At 46.3% G+C, this 15,583-nt stretch overlaps 1 protein-coding gene and 1 pseudogene across 1 annotated transcript in view; both read right to left on the bottom strand.

Annotated features, from left to right (window-relative positions):
- LOC124718925 (alkylglycerol monooxygenase-like) overlaps positions 1 to 15,583 on the bottom strand; it is a 192,973-nt gene that overhangs the window by 154,867 nt on the left and 22,523 nt on the right. The window lies entirely within an intron of this gene.
- Positions 10,970 to 11,087, bottom strand: LOC124719129 (annotated as a pseudogene).

Here is a 15,583-nt window from a genome sequence, read left to right as displayed (position 1 = left end):
TTTGCCAGGCATAGTGCTACTAAATTTCACTTTACATTACTCTGTTAAGCCAGTTTTACTACTGATTTATTTTTCTTGTTTGCTGCGCATTGCCTCATATTAGTTGTAATGTTGAATTGCTTGGTAATTTAGATTTTCTGTAGCTTGCTTTGCAAATTTCCATTTTTTTTTCATTGCTGTTTGTGTTCATTGTTTTGTGCTGCTGCATTGCCTCGTCCCTTAGTTTAGCATCTGAGCTCAGTAGATTTAAGTTAGCTTAAGAGGGGGTAGACTACAGAAGAGAATGAGTTGCGATGAATTTGAAGAAATGCACTGAGAGGCTATACGAGAAAAGTACAGAAAGCAGGTATAGATAGGACTTTTTGGGAACAATGACGAATGAAGGGAGATCTCCGAGAAGTAAAGAAAGTTTTGTTTGCAAAATACTGCAGTAAAAGAAACCCTGTCCTTTCCTTGTGTTATCCCACTATGTGTTTGTGTTCCCTTATGTATTTGTGTTTTTCCTGTCTTTATGTGTTTAGCTAATAAGATTTATGTTGTAGAATTTTTCAAATACTATGTTATTTTCTTCATAAAGGTGTTTAGACATTATTTATTCTGTTTTGTTTTAATGCGCATGTGTAAAGTTGATGTTCCAAACGTTATTCTGATATTTTATGTATCTACTTACCTCATAATTCCTGTAACATTGATGTGTATGTTTATTTCTATTCTTTTGTAAAGCCCCTATTATCTACAAATGTTATCTGTATTATTATGTTTTAATGATGTTTTCTGTATCTTTGTAATTGTATTCTCATGTTATAAAATTGTACTTGACACCAGTTCATCAAATTAAGTAACTTGTGAGTTACATTTCACTGCACACGTTTCTGTTGGTCATAGTATATGGACAATATGTGAGAAGTAGGGACTGATAGTGTTTGCACATGTGTTAAAAATTCAGCAAGGGGCTGGATAACAGCATTGCTGGTTCTAAGGACATTAAAAAAAAATTTTTTTTTGTGAGTGCACGAATGGTGGTTTATGGACTTGCTATCTTCTCTGCAAGACTCTTCGATGGTGATTGTGCACCTGCACAGTCGCAATAGATGGCTGCTGGCCGTCTATACAAGGACTATAATGGGTCTGCATCTTTGATGGCCCACCAATACCACAGTCTCTACCAGGACTACAGTGGGTCTGCTCTGTGATGACCTACCTACCAATATTCTTCAAAACTTCGAATGACTCTGTTGTAGGTTTGCTCTGTTGTGACCCATTACCTGTCTGCATGTCGAGAGTCAGCGCTGTCTTTCCGTTGGAAGGACAACACTACTTCTTCAAGACTGCATGGAAATCCACTACTTCTGTGTGCAATTTCTTTTACTAATGAGACTTTGCGAAAAAAAACTGTAATTACTATTATGATGAATGATCAGGACTGTCTTTATGGACTGTGACAAAATTTTAGCTTTTGACCAACATTGTATCAATAAGTGTGTGCATTTGATTTCTTTGTTATTGTAATTATGAAAAATTATTTCAAATCTGTATTGGCCACTGCCCAAACCAATTTGTAAAATTTTTTGAGGGGAGCATGGGGGCTACGTAAGTAGGCTGTTTAGGTTTTTTATTGGTAACGCCACCTCTGTATGAAAATCACTGGCTGTGCTGTGTGCAGTCTGTGGCTGCTTTGCATTGTTGTAATACTCGCTATTGTAGTGTTGGGCAGCTGGGCTGTTAACAGCGCGTAGCGTTGCGCAGTTGGAGGTGAGCCGCCAGCAGTGGTGGATGTGGGGAGAGAGATGGCGGATTGGTAACGCCACCTCTGTATGAAAATCACTGGCTGTGCTGTGTGCAGTCTGTGGCTGCTTTGCATTGTTGTAATACTCGCCATTGTAGTGTTGGGCAGCGGCAGCTGGCTGTGAACAGCGCGTAGCGTTGCGCAGTTGGAGGTGAGCCGCCAGCAGTGGTGGATGTGGGGAGAGAGATGGCGGAGTTTTGTAATTTGTCATGAACTGCTATATGTATTATGACTATCAAGGTAAATACATTGTTTGTTCTCTATTAATATCTTTCATTTGCTAACTATCCCTATCAGTAGTTAGTGCCTTCCGTAGTTTGAATCTTTTATTTAGCTGGCAGTAGTGGCGCTCGCTGTATTGCAGTAGTTCGAGTAATGAAGATTTTTGTGAGGTAAGTGATTTCTGAAAGGTATAGTTTAATGTTACTCAGGGCCATTCTTTTGCAGGGATTTTTGAAAGTCAGATTGCGTTGCGCTAAAAATATTGTATGTCAGTTTAAGCAGTCTTGTATAAATTGTTCAAAGGGGACGTTTCAAATGGTTAAAATGCCTCTAAGCACTATGGCACTTAACATCTGAGGTCATCAGTCACCTAGACTTAGAACTGCTTAAGCCTAACTAACCTAAGGACATCACACACATCCATGTCAGAGGCAGGATTCGAACCTGCGACTGTAGCAGCAGCACGGTTCCGGACTGAAGCGCCTTACCAGAGGTCGACATACCTGGTATTAGGTAGGTGATCATAAAGTATGTAGACGTACATTTTGGTGTCGCAACGCTTAAAACGGCGTATTAGCGTAGACTTCGGGAGGGCTTCTGACAGCGTAATTGTCGCCTCATCTAAAAGAGTAACGCATATTACAGTAGTAAATAAAGAAAACGAACCACCAAAGCCGTGCCATCACAGAAATTTATTAAAAGCGTCTAGTTTCGACGCAACACTTACGTCATCGTCAGGTCCACTATAAATCGGAAGAGTATTTTTATTCCTTGGGCCTTGTATCGCAGAACCCATATAATACTAGTTATACATCGGGAGTGTGTACTCTACGGCGTTTCTAGGCGCTTCAGTATGGAAACGCCCGACCGCTACAGTCGCAGGTTCGAATCCTGCCTCGGGCATGGATGTGTGTGATGTCCTTAGTTAGGTTTAAGTAGTTCTAAGTTCTAGGGGACTGATGACCTCAGAAGTTAAGTCCCATAGTGCTCAGAGTCATTTGAACCATTTGAAACTCTGATAGGTATGCGAATTCAAATACGGCAATACGTAAATAGGCAGAATACGGCACTGCAGTCAGCAACGCCTATATAAGACAGTGTCTGGGGCAGTTGTTAGATCGTTTACTGCTGCTACAATGGCAGGTTGTCAAGATTTAAGTGAGTCTGAACGTGGTGTTATAGTTTGCGCACGAGCGATGGGACACAGTATCTCTGAGGTACCGATGAAGAGTGGATTTTCCGGTACGACAATTTCACGAGTGTATTGTGAATATCAGGAATCCGGTAAAACATGTAATCTCCGACCTCGCCAAGGCTGGAAAAAGATACTGCACGAACGGGACCAACGACGACTTAAGAGAATCATGCAACGTGGCGGAAGTGCAACCCTTCCGAAGATTGCTGCAGATTTCAATGCTGGACCATCAACTAGTGTCAGCGTGCCAACCATTCGACGAAACATCATCGGTAATGGATTTTAGAGCCGAATGCCCACTCGTGTACCCTTGATGACTGCACGACACAAATCTTTATTCCTCGCCTGGGTCCACAACATCGACATTGGACTGCTGATGACTGGAAAAGAGATTGCCTGGTCGGACGAGTCTCGTTTCTAGTTGTATGGAGTGGATTTCCTGGCGGGAAGGAGCGCCTGGTCCCCGGCACGAATCCGCCCGGCGGATTTGTGTCGAGGTCCGGTGAACCGGCCAGTCCGCTCATGGTTTTTAGGCGGTTTTCGATCTACCTCGGCGAATGCGGGCTGGTTCCACTTATTCCACCTCAGTTACACTATTTTTTTTTTCTTTGTGGTTTTAGGGCGCACAACTTCAATGGTCATTAGCGCCCAGACTACGTTAGGAATGCACCGCGAGGCACAAGGTTAAAACAACAACTAAAAGGGAAAACACGATAAAAGACAGACTGACAGGCATAGGATTAAAAAAACAGTATAATCAAATGTCCTTAGAGAGGTTTGTCAAGTTGATAAAACGAAGAACGCGAGCAGCTGCTCGTGGGTCATCCGCTAAAATGGCATCTAGAGTACATGGCAGGCCAAGATCAAGACGCAGTGTGTTAAAATCCGGACAGGACGTTAAAATGTGGCAGATCGTCAGCAATCGCCCACATGGGCAGAACGGCGCCGGCGCAGCCGTCAGCAGATGGCGATGGCTGAACCGGCAGTGTCCAATTCGTAACCGGGCCAAAACGACCTCCTCCCGCCGAGAAGGGCGTGAGGAGGACGTCCAAGCCGCGGGAAGAGGTTTCAAGGCCCGAAGCTTGTTGTCCGTAAGTGCAGCCCAATCGGCATGCCACAGCGATAAAATGCGCCGACAAATGTCCCTGCTACAATCTGATGAAGGGACACAACAAGAAGCTGTCCGAGGCTGGAGGACCGCAGCCTTGGCCGCGGCATCTGCAGCTTCGTTCCCAGGGATACTGACATGGCCAGGAACCCACATAAAGCTAACCGGAGAACCGACGTCCACCAGCTGCTGAAGAGAGCGTTGGATCCGGTGCACTAAAGGGTGAACCGGATACGGATCACTGAGGCTCTGGAGTGCGCTCAGGGAATCGGAGCAGATGACATAAGCAGAATGTCGGTGGTGGCAGATGTAAAGAACAGCCTGGCAGAGGGTAAAGAGCTCAGCTGTGAAGACCGAACAATGGCCATGGAGCCGCTATTTGAAATTTTGTGCCCAGACAATAAAAGAACACCCGACCCCGTCATTGGTCTTAGAGCCATCTGTATAAATGAAGGTCATATTAAGAAACTTCGAACGAAGTTCGACAAAACGGGAGTGGTATACCGAACCGGGGGTAACCTCCTTTGGGAGCGAGCTGAGGTCAAGGTGAACGCGAACCTGAGCGTGGAGCCAAGGTGGCGTGTGGCTCTCGCCAACTCTAAAGGTTGCAGGGAGTGAAAAATCAAGGTGTTGAAGGAGGCGACGAAAGCGAACTCCAGGGGGAAGCAGGGCAGAGACATACAACCCGTATTGACGGTCGAGAGATTCGTCAAAAAAGGAACGATAAGACGGGTGGTCGGGCATTGACAGTAGCAGACAGGCATACCGACAAAGCAGTATATCGCGCCGGTAGGTGAGTGGCAATTCACCAGACTCTCGACGGGACTAGTATAAAACGCTCCGATCGCAAGACGTAAACCCCGATGGTGTATGGAGTTGAGGCGGCGTAAGATGGATGGCTGTGCAGAGGAGTATACGAAGCTCTCATAATCCAGCTTGGAGCGGACGATCGACCGATACAGGCGAAGTAGGACTCAGTTACACTATGTCGGCGATTGCTGCGCAAACAAGTTCTCCACGTACGCGTACACCACCATTGTTCTACGTCGCAAACATAGGGGTTACACTTATCTAGTGTTACACGTTCCCTGGGGGATCCACCGGGGGCCGAACCGCACAATAACCCTGGGTTCGGTGTGGGGCGGCGGAGGGGTGAAGTGGACTGCAGTAGTCGTCGTGGGGTTGTGGACCACTGCGGCTGCGGCGGGGACGGAGTCTCTCTGTCGTTTCTAGGTCCCCGGTTAACATACACTCCTGGAAATTGAAATAAGAACACCGTGAATTCATTGTCCCAGGAAGGGGAAACTTTATTGACACATTCCTGGGGTCAGATACATCAAATGATCACACTGACAGAACCACAGGCACATAGACACAGGCAACAGAGCATGCACAATGTCGGCACTAGTACAGTGTATATCCACCTTTCGCAGCAATGCAGGCTGCTATTCTCCCATGGAGACGATCGTAGAGATGCTGGATGTAGTCCTGTGGAACGGCTTGCCATGCCATTTCCACCTGGCGCCTCAGTTGGACCAGCGTTCGTGCTGGACGTGCAGACCGCGTGAGACGATGCTTCATCCAGTCCCAAACATGCTCAATGGGGGACAGATCCGGAGATCTTGCTGGCCAGGGTAGTTGACTTACACCTTCTAGAGCACGTTGGGTGGCACGGGATACATGCGGACGTGCATTGTCCTGTTGGAACAGCAAGTTCCCTTGCCGGTCTAGGAATGGTAGAACGATGGGTTCGATGACGGTTTGGATGTACCGTGCACTATTCAGTGTCCCCTCGACGATCACCAGTGGTGTACGGCCAGTGTAGGAGATCGCTCCCCACACCATGATGCCGGGTGTTGCCCCTGTGTGCCTCGGTCGTATGCAGTCCTGATTGTGGCGCTCACCTGCACGGCGCCAAACACGCATACGACCATCATTGGCACCAAGGCAGAAGCGACTCTCATCGCTGTAGACGACACGTCTCCATTCGTCCCTCCATTCACGCCTGTCGCGACACCACTGGAGGCGGGCTGCACGATGTTGGGGCGTGAGCGGAAGACGGCCTAACGGTGTGCAGGACCGTAGCCCAGCTTCATGGAGACGGTTGCGAATGGTCCTCGCCGATACCCCAGGAGCAACAGTGTCCCTAATTTGCTGGGAAGTGGCGGTGCGGTCCCCTACGGCACTGCGTAGGATCCTACGGTCTTGGCGTGCATCCGTGCGTCGCTGCGGTCCGGTCCCAGGTCGACGGGCACGTGCACCTTCCGCCGACCACTGGCGACAACATCGATGTACTGTGGAGACCTCACGCCCCACGTGTTGAGCAATTCAGCGGTACGTCCACCCGGCCTCCCGCATGCCCACTATACGCCCTCGCTCAAAGTCCGTCAACTGCACATACGGTTCACGTCCACGCTGTCGCGGCATGCTACCAGTGTTAAAGACTGCGATGGAGCTCCGTATGCCACGGCAAACTGGCTGACACTGACGGCGGCGGTGCACAAATGCTGCGCAGCTAGCGCCATTCGACGGCCAACACCGCGGTTCCTGGTGTGTCCGCTGTGCCGTGCGTGTGATCATTGCTTGTACAGCCCTCTCGCAGTGTCCGGAGCAAGTATGGTGGGTCTGACACACCAGTGTCAATGTGTTCTTTTTTCCATTTCCAGGAGTGTACAATACAATAGAGTGGATGGACATGTACGGGTATGGAGACAATCTCGTGAATCCATGGACCTATGGATGTCAGCAGGGGACTGTTCAACCTGGTGGAGGCTCTGTGATGGTGTGGGTTGTGTGCAGTTGGAGTGACATGGGACCCCTGATACGTCTAGATACGACTCTGACAGGTGACACTAAGCATCCTGTCTGATCACCTGCATCCATTCATGTCCATTGTGCATTCCGACGGACTTGAGCAAGTCCAGCGGGACAATGCGACACCCCACACGTCCACAATTGCTACAGTGGCTCCAGGAACACACTTCTGAGTTTAAACACTTCTGCTCGGCATCAAACTCCGCACACAAGAACATTATTGAACATACCTGGGATGCCTTGCAACGTGCTTTTCAGAAGGGAAAGTTCGAGAACAGTTACTATTTTCACATATAGTTAAAGGCTACCCAGCCATTGACCTCCGTCTGTGCGAATGCGCACAGGTTGCCCGAACTCTTACGGGAATCGTCACCTTAGTGGGCGTGAGTGATGAGTCAATGAGCAAATATGTATTAGGAGCATTACGCACGTAGAGTGTGGACAGTTGGGTATGTGGGTCTCACGGGAAGCGTGCAAGGGATAAGTCCCTGCAGTCGCGCTATTCATCTGTGACCTCGGTGCTCAGCTGGATAGAGCGTCTGCCATGTAAGGAGGATATCCCGGGTTCGAGTCCCGGTCGGGGCACACATTTTCAACTGTCCCAATCGAGGTATATCAGCAACACCTGTCGGCAGCTGAGGGTTTCAATGAATCATCATTTATGTTAATATTTTTGTTTTTCGTCTTCGTGTTTGTGACACTTCCTGCGGGGTTTCTTAGACATTTATCAGGAGTATGTTCTACAAGATTCGATGATATAAATACAGCGTAAAAGAGGGTCATCAACATTAATAAAACCCAGGAACTGCAGGGACGGGTTCCTGGCTGGAAACGGAGGAAAAAAGGTCTTACGAACACGTATCCGGAAATACATCGTTACCACGGTAGATGATGCTGATGAATGGTAGTTGTTCTGTCCACGTGCTGTGTGTTCCTTGCGCGTTGCACGCTGTGTGTTCGACGCAGCTTAATGGTCCGGTATTCATGTCGAAGACAAGCCGAGATAGTGTTTGTGTATGCCAAGCAGATGGAAACGATGGAGAGGCAGCACGGCTATACCAAAACAGTTACCCTCACAGACACCAACAGCGTCACAGAACATTTGTAGCCCTTTTTGGGCGTTTGTGTGACCATGGGTCCATTCAGACAGACGATCGTACGGGAGGCGGCGGACTGTGCTTACATCACATTTGGAGGGTGTTGTGAAAGAGTACAGTACCGCCCGACATTGAAAATAGGTACAACATTCTTCGTTATTCTTGTCAGAACAACATATTTTTTGTAATAATAACTCAATTTCACTTAATACAGCGGAGCTGGATACCAGTGTAGGAAAGAATGACAATTTATTTATTTAATTGATCACATGTGCACTCCCACAAAATAAATCCCTACATCCAATTTGGTGAGATCTGCGAAATGAATGAATGTATGGTCGTCTGCTAACCGCAGATAGGGAATGTTCAATATATGATCATCTTTGAGACGGTCCTTTGGTCACCTTTGGTGGAATCAAAGAGATGAAATTTACCTGAGCTTTGAGCGCCTGAAATGTGGCTGACCAATACGGTAGCATGGTCTATCCCCACTTCGGCAGAGGTGCGAGGTGACCTGAAGAACGGCCATGTTTCAGCACTCTGCCGCTGGATCTAGTGTTGGTAAGACCTGTCTTAGGTGTGCTCCGTAAAGACAAAAGAGTTCCAGCCTGTTAGGCGACGTGGAAGGAAGACTGTTCCCAAAATACGGTCGCCAGTTATCCCAGCTTACACATTCCGGCTGCACCGATGCTATGATTCGCTGTCATCATACCACGAAGTTTCTGCGTGTTATCCCACAGATGACTGTTACGAATGTGAAATACTTAAGAGTAGTTTGGAATAATAATTTCTCTATTTCAGGAACTTTTGTGGGGAGAATTAAATGTCAGGCAGGTAATATTAAGGGGGTCGTAGTAATCTTCGGAAGTGACCAACGGTCACAATGAAACCACGTGTAGAAATAAGTTGAAATACTTCCAAGTGCTTAAGTTAAGCTGAATTACTGGCGTGTGTATTATAAGATGGAAAGATTTAAGAAATGGCGTGTGCAGGACTTGCAATTAGAGACGTGTACTTCCACGTGGTGAGTACTGTGTGAGTCTCAATCTGTGTATGAGACAAAGGATAAAGAGAAGTACTCGTCCATGGTATCAGTTGAGGACTCGCGTGTGTGATGAATATGTTCTTAATATTACTTTGCGTGATATGATTCCGTGTGACGCTAGATTCAAACTCTGAGAGAGAAGCAAGGTGAGTCGGGCGTCTATCCAGCAACGCCACTTGGCTTGCATTGCACAGGAAGACGTGCATATATCTCCAGAGTCCATAGTAGGAAAGTAGAATTACAAAGTGGGGCAGTGTCGTGTGAAACTGGGATAAATACTAATTGAAGTGGGAAAGCTGAAAGTGATAGTGTTGTGACTATTCATTGTATTGTGTTCCATGTCGTAGTGTGGTGTATGTCATGTAATTTGGGTATGTGTGGTTTGCATGGGAGAGTAGCAAGGTAGTTACAAAAGATTAGTGGGTTATGCTTGTTCCTTCGGTACCGCTCAGTCTGGAGGAAAGTTTCGTGATGATGATTGTGAGAGTCGAAGTGTGAGGTATAATAAAAGATCCACCATCCTATCCAGAAAGTGCACTGTAGCGTTAAATAATTACGAGACCATAAGGTAGAGAATCACCAATGTAAAGCCATGCCCACTGGGCGGAATTTCTCATGTGTTATTGTTGTAGGTTATAGAATTTGTGTGTTTAGGTTATAGAATTTATCGGAATAAATAAGATAGTGAAGTGAAAAAGATTGGTGGCCTTTTCCTTCGAATTGTATGTTGTCATGATATCCAGAATTTATAATGTGTGCGCCACTCATATTCAGTGCGATGGCCACGTGTTGATAAAAGCCGTTAAATAAAAGACAAAAAGAAAATGTGATATTGCCAGTGTGTAGTGAACAGTCAGAGTTCTGTAAATTACTGATAGTCAGACGTGCGTTTCCGTTGCGTATTATTCATACAGGAGGATAATTTGTAACTTAATTGTGAGTACGAGAGTTCATGTTACTCGATAAATAAGAATGAATCCACTCGCTTGGCAGACCACTCATCTTGCAGGCCTGACTGCTTGATGCCACAGTATGAGCAAGGCACGTGGGTGCCTCTCAGTTGAGGCGAACCCTAGCACAAGCTCCAGGCAAACGGCCCGCCAGCATGGTGCAAGTGAAAGTACGATTATGTGTATCACACATGACAACCGCTACTATCCCTTTTACCTGTAACACACGCGGAACACTCGACACGTCACCAGCAAAATTATAATTCCTCAGCGCCGTGTACTGTGGCAACGATGCGTTTCCGGACGCATGTTGGTTACGACGTTTTCCCTCCATTTTCAGTCGGGAATTCGTCTCTGCAGTTTGTTAGTTTTACTAACGTTCACGCTGTGTAAGTGCGTGGGTGGCCACGATGTTAGGATCACAGCTTTACTTCAAACTTTGTACACCTGTGGTAGACATTAAAACAACATAACGTGCAAAAAATGTGTGTGAAATCTTATGGGACTTAACTGCTAAGGTCATCAGTCCCTAAGCTTACACACTAAGCAAGCACTCCGTCGTCAGGCCACAAGTGGCCCATCGGGACCATCCGACCGCCGTGTCATCCTCAGTTGGGGATGCGGATAGGAGGGGCGTGTGGTCAGCACACCGCTCTCCCGGTCGTTACGATGGTTTCCTTTGACCGGCGCCGCTACTATTCGGTCGAGTAACTCCTCAATTGCCATCACGAGGCTGAGTGCACCCCGAAAAATGGCAACAGCACATGGCGGCCCGGATGGTCACCCATCCAAGTGCCGACCACGCCCGACAGCGCTTAACTTCGGTGATCTGACGGGAACCGGTGTATCCACTGCGGCAAGGCCGTTGCCAAGCTTACACACTACTTAACCTAAATTATCCTAAGGACAAAGACACATAGCCATGCCAGAGAGAGGACTCGAACCTCCGCCGGGACCAGCCGCGCAGTCCATGACTGCAGCGCCTTAGACCGCTCGGCTCATAACATGCAACTAGTATGGAGAACTATTCTGAAAGTGCCGAGAAAATCACAAGAGAATTTTTAAGCGTCTGTCATGTAACTGATGTATCTGTGGGTAGGTGCCGTCCTTTAGAGCTGAAGGTGGTTAAGTCGTTGGCGTTCGAACTTCGTAAAACGAACGGTTCGAATCCAGATGAAACCTTCATTTTTGTAGTACAAGTGTAAATTCTGTGATATTCAAAAAATTTGCACCTGTACCATTCGTTCTTGCTATATTAGCAACGTGTCTCCGCTACGCACGTTAACTGCCAAATGGGAGCCTGAATGCGATTTTCACTCTGCAGCGGAGTGTGCGCTGAAGTGAAATTTCCTGGCCGCTTAAAACGGTGGCCTGGACCGAGACTCGAACTCGGGACCTTTGCCTTTCGCGGGCAAGTGCTCTACCATCCGAGTTCGGCAAGGTACGCAGGAGAGCTTCTGTAAAGCTTGGAAGGTAGGAGACGAGGTACTGGCGGAAGTAAAGCTGTGAGGAAGGGGCGTGAGTCGTGCTTGGGTAGCTCAGTTGGTAGAGCACTTGCCCGCGAAAGGCAAAGGTCCCGAGTTCGAGTCTCGGTCCGGCACACAGTTTTAAGCTGTCAGGAAGTTTCAAATGGGGGCCTGCCTCTGTGTCTGCAGCTCGAAGCGGCGAGGGGCAAAGTAGTTGTGGGTACCTTAACCCATTGCATGTAGAAGGAATTTTGCGAATCACGATAGGCATAGATTTTCAGGAAAACTCTCTGCGTTTCTTCGTTTACTAGTCGATAGTTATATTTGTTTTAATAATTACATTTAATTAAAAATAGTAAGTAGTCAAGTAACACGAAATTCAGTAATACTTCCGCCGGCCGCGGTGGTCTAGCGGTTCTAGGCACTTCAGTCCGGAACCGCGGGACTGCTACCGTCGCGGGTTCGAATCCTGCCTCGGGCATGGATGTGTGTAATGTCCTTAGGTTGGTTAGGTTTAAGTAGTTCTAAGTTCTAGGGGACTGATGACCACAGATGTTAAGTCCCATAGTGCTCAGAGCCATTTGAACCATTTGAACCAGTAATACTTCCTGCAAATAAGGATGGTTTTAAAATTATATCACCTCCCAAATGCCCTGCTCTACAGAGTATCGACAGGTTGCCTTGGCCTGCTCGATCACCAGATCTGTCTCCAGTCGACCACATACGGGAGATGTCAGACAACTCCAGCGTCATCCACATCCAGCATCCCTGTGTTATAAATACGAGGGTAATCCCAAAAGTAACGTCTCCTATTTTTTTTGGTAAGTACATAGACCTGTTTATTTCTACAATGGTTTAGTTTACAGCTTGTACATTTAGCTATTTTTCGACATAATCACCATTTCTGTCGATGCATTTTTGTAGACGCTGTGGCAGTTTTTGTATGCCCATGTCGTACCAGCTAGCCGCCATGCTGTTCAGAAAGTTATGAACCTCTTCTTTCACCTCGTCGTCGGAGCTGAATCGCTTTCCCGCCAAATGTTCTTTTAACCTAGGGAACAGGTGATAGTGACTGGGCGCCAAGCTAGGACTGTAGGGTGGGTGGATGATTATGTTCCACTGAAACCGTTGCAGGAGAGCAACATGGAGAATGTGTACGCCCTTGCTCAACATTCCTCTTCTCCGGTTCTGAAATGCCCATTTGAGTTTTTTCAGAGTATCACAGTACATGTTCGCGTTAATTGTGGTCCCAGCGATTCAGCTCCGACGACGAGGTGAAAGAAGAGGTTCATAACTTTCTAAACAGCATGGCGGCGAGCTGGTGTGACATGGGCATACAAAAACTGCCACAGCATCTACAAAACTGCATCAACACAAATGGTGATTATGTAGAAAAATATCTGAATGTTCAAGCTGTAAACAGATGTAAACCATTGTAGAAATAAACAGGTCTATGTACTTATAAAAAAAAATAGGAGATCTTACATTTGGTATTACCCTCGTACACCAACATTTCATATTTGCAATGGCTTATCTGGCGCTTGGAATAACCTGTTATCTTTCGGTGTGAATGACATGTGACCTGCACAGATTTATTCCAGAAACTTCGTTACACTATATTAAATACGTGTTGGCGTTGCGATTTCCTGCCGTCAGTGTATGTTCGATGACTCAACATATTCGTTCTCTAGGATCGTACGATTTGTAATTTTAACAGTAAAACATACCATGATTCGCAGCACCTCTGTTGCAGCATCTTGTTCTGGAACTGCATGAGCATTCGGTAACGCTTTCGCTTTGACTGAATGAATCATTGACGAAATGCGATGCTCTTTCAGTTGTTCTCCACTTCCTCTGCCAGCCCTATATGGTGTGCATCCCAGATTGACGAGCAATATTTCATGATGAAAGAAGAGTTCTGGAATCTATTACTCTATTGAAAGGCGTCAACTATTCAGGACAAGAATAAGGTGGGACTAGTCTATGAACATGATAGTGGCCGATTTAAAAGGCATATCAAAATTAGAAGTGCCAATTCCGAGTAAAGTAAACATACGAGGGGTACAAGTGAAGGAAGCAGGATCGTGGCAGAATGTGTGTCGTGTAGGGAAAAACGATCCCTTGTAGCGCTGGGCTGATCAGCAAACGAGTGGAGAAAGCGCAGAGGCGCGTGGTCTCGATATGTGGAGCACCCAGACCAAAACTTGTCCAGAGAGGCCCACGCCACATCCGGAGTAGTACTTTCACCAGAAACGCTGGAGTCCCCACGTGGTCCAGCAACAGGAGACTGTCTTACGCTGCGTGCGATGTTACAGAAGATGTGGAGACGGTGGGGTGCTGCAGTGAGGACATGGTATCTCGTCAGAGTCCTAGCGACGTACGAACGCTCTCATCACAACAGGGATTAATGGGGCTTATTCCGCGCCAATTGAAGAGCTCCGTATTGGCAATAACTAGGAGGGGTGGAAAATGGACTATAGTGTAAAACGGAATTGCGAGTGTAATAAAAACGAAATACGCTATCTGATCAAAATTATTCAGACACGTATTAGTGGACGTTAATATGTAGTCCGTCCATTCATCACGTCGGTTTGAACGGTGCTGGGTACTCTTTCAGTGGGATGTTTGACTGCGGAGGAATCTCACAAGGGGAGGCCACGACGTTTGGAACGCGGATTTACTTCAAACTTCGCACACTCTTAGCACTCCATGAGGACAACAAAATGTGGAAGCATTAGCGCGTATTTCTCAAGCGTTATTGAGAAAATCGCAAAGCCGGCACGGTAGCTCAGCGTGTTCGGTCAGAAGGTTAGCTGCCCTTTGTAATAAAAAAACTGAGTTAATTGATCAACAACGAACTTAAACGGATGTCTTACGACGTCCGCCCCGAGCATATAAAACGAACGAAACTGAACAAAATGAGATTAAAAAAAAAAAAAAGTGGTTAGCGTTCAAGCCCCGTAATCGCTGGATCGCAGGATCGAGTCCCGTTCGTCAGTTTTTTAAATTTATAACAGTCATTTTCTTTACTATTTATATTACAATTGATATAATGGGAAAAATACGTGTAATTGGATGAACATTTATTAATTTTACAATGTGCATAAAATGCATAAAGTGATACTGAAAATGTATGCTTGTCCGTGATTTGAGAAATCCCTTATATCTGGAATGAGCCCGAAACGACTTGATACCTCCAAGTTTTGACCGGCACAGACGGCTTTCGAAAGATGTACAATTAATCGTCGCTTTCGACATTACGATTACGCGTTGCAGGATAGTATTTTTCGTAAAAACATGGAAAACAAAGTTAAACGGCAGCAGCTGAATTGAATAACTGCTATGTTTCCGCACACGCAAGGTCTTTTGAGGTTTTCCGTGGAAAAACAAACCTCGTTAACATTTTCAAAAACCTCTCTTTCAAGACGATACTTTGGAAGCAAACCATGCATAACGCAGCATTTCCTTAAGTATCGGACTGATCATTGGTCATGCAGTATCGACTGTATTTTAATAGTGTCTTCACGAGAAGCAATTTCTCGTTCTCTTTCGATTAAATACGAACGATTTTGAAGACACGGACAAGCATACATTTTGAGTATCACTTTATGCGTTTGGTCGTTTACTAGTCGGTAGTTATGAATATTATATTATTTGTGATAATAAAAATTTGTAGACGTCCAAATGACACTTTTTTGATGGAATGCAGGATATACATTGAAGCGCCGAAGAAACTGGTATAGGCATGCGTATTCAAGTACAGAGAGACGTAAACAGACAGTTGTTAGCTCGGTTACTGCTGCAACAATGGCCGGTCATCAAGATTTAAGTGAGTTTGAAGGTGGTGTTATAGTCGGCGCACAAGCGATGGGACATGGCACCTTCGAGGTAGCTATGAAG

This window comes from Schistocerca piceifrons, chromosome 10 (genome assembly GCF_021461385.2).
Source record: "Schistocerca piceifrons isolate TAMUIC-IGC-003096 chromosome 10, iqSchPice1.1, whole genome shotgun sequence".
In the NCBI taxonomy this organism is placed as follows: domain Eukaryota; kingdom Metazoa; phylum Arthropoda; class Insecta; order Orthoptera; family Acrididae; genus Schistocerca; species Schistocerca piceifrons.
The sequence above is the reverse complement of the archived record's forward strand: the minus strand, read 5'-3'. Positions and strand labels throughout refer to the sequence as shown.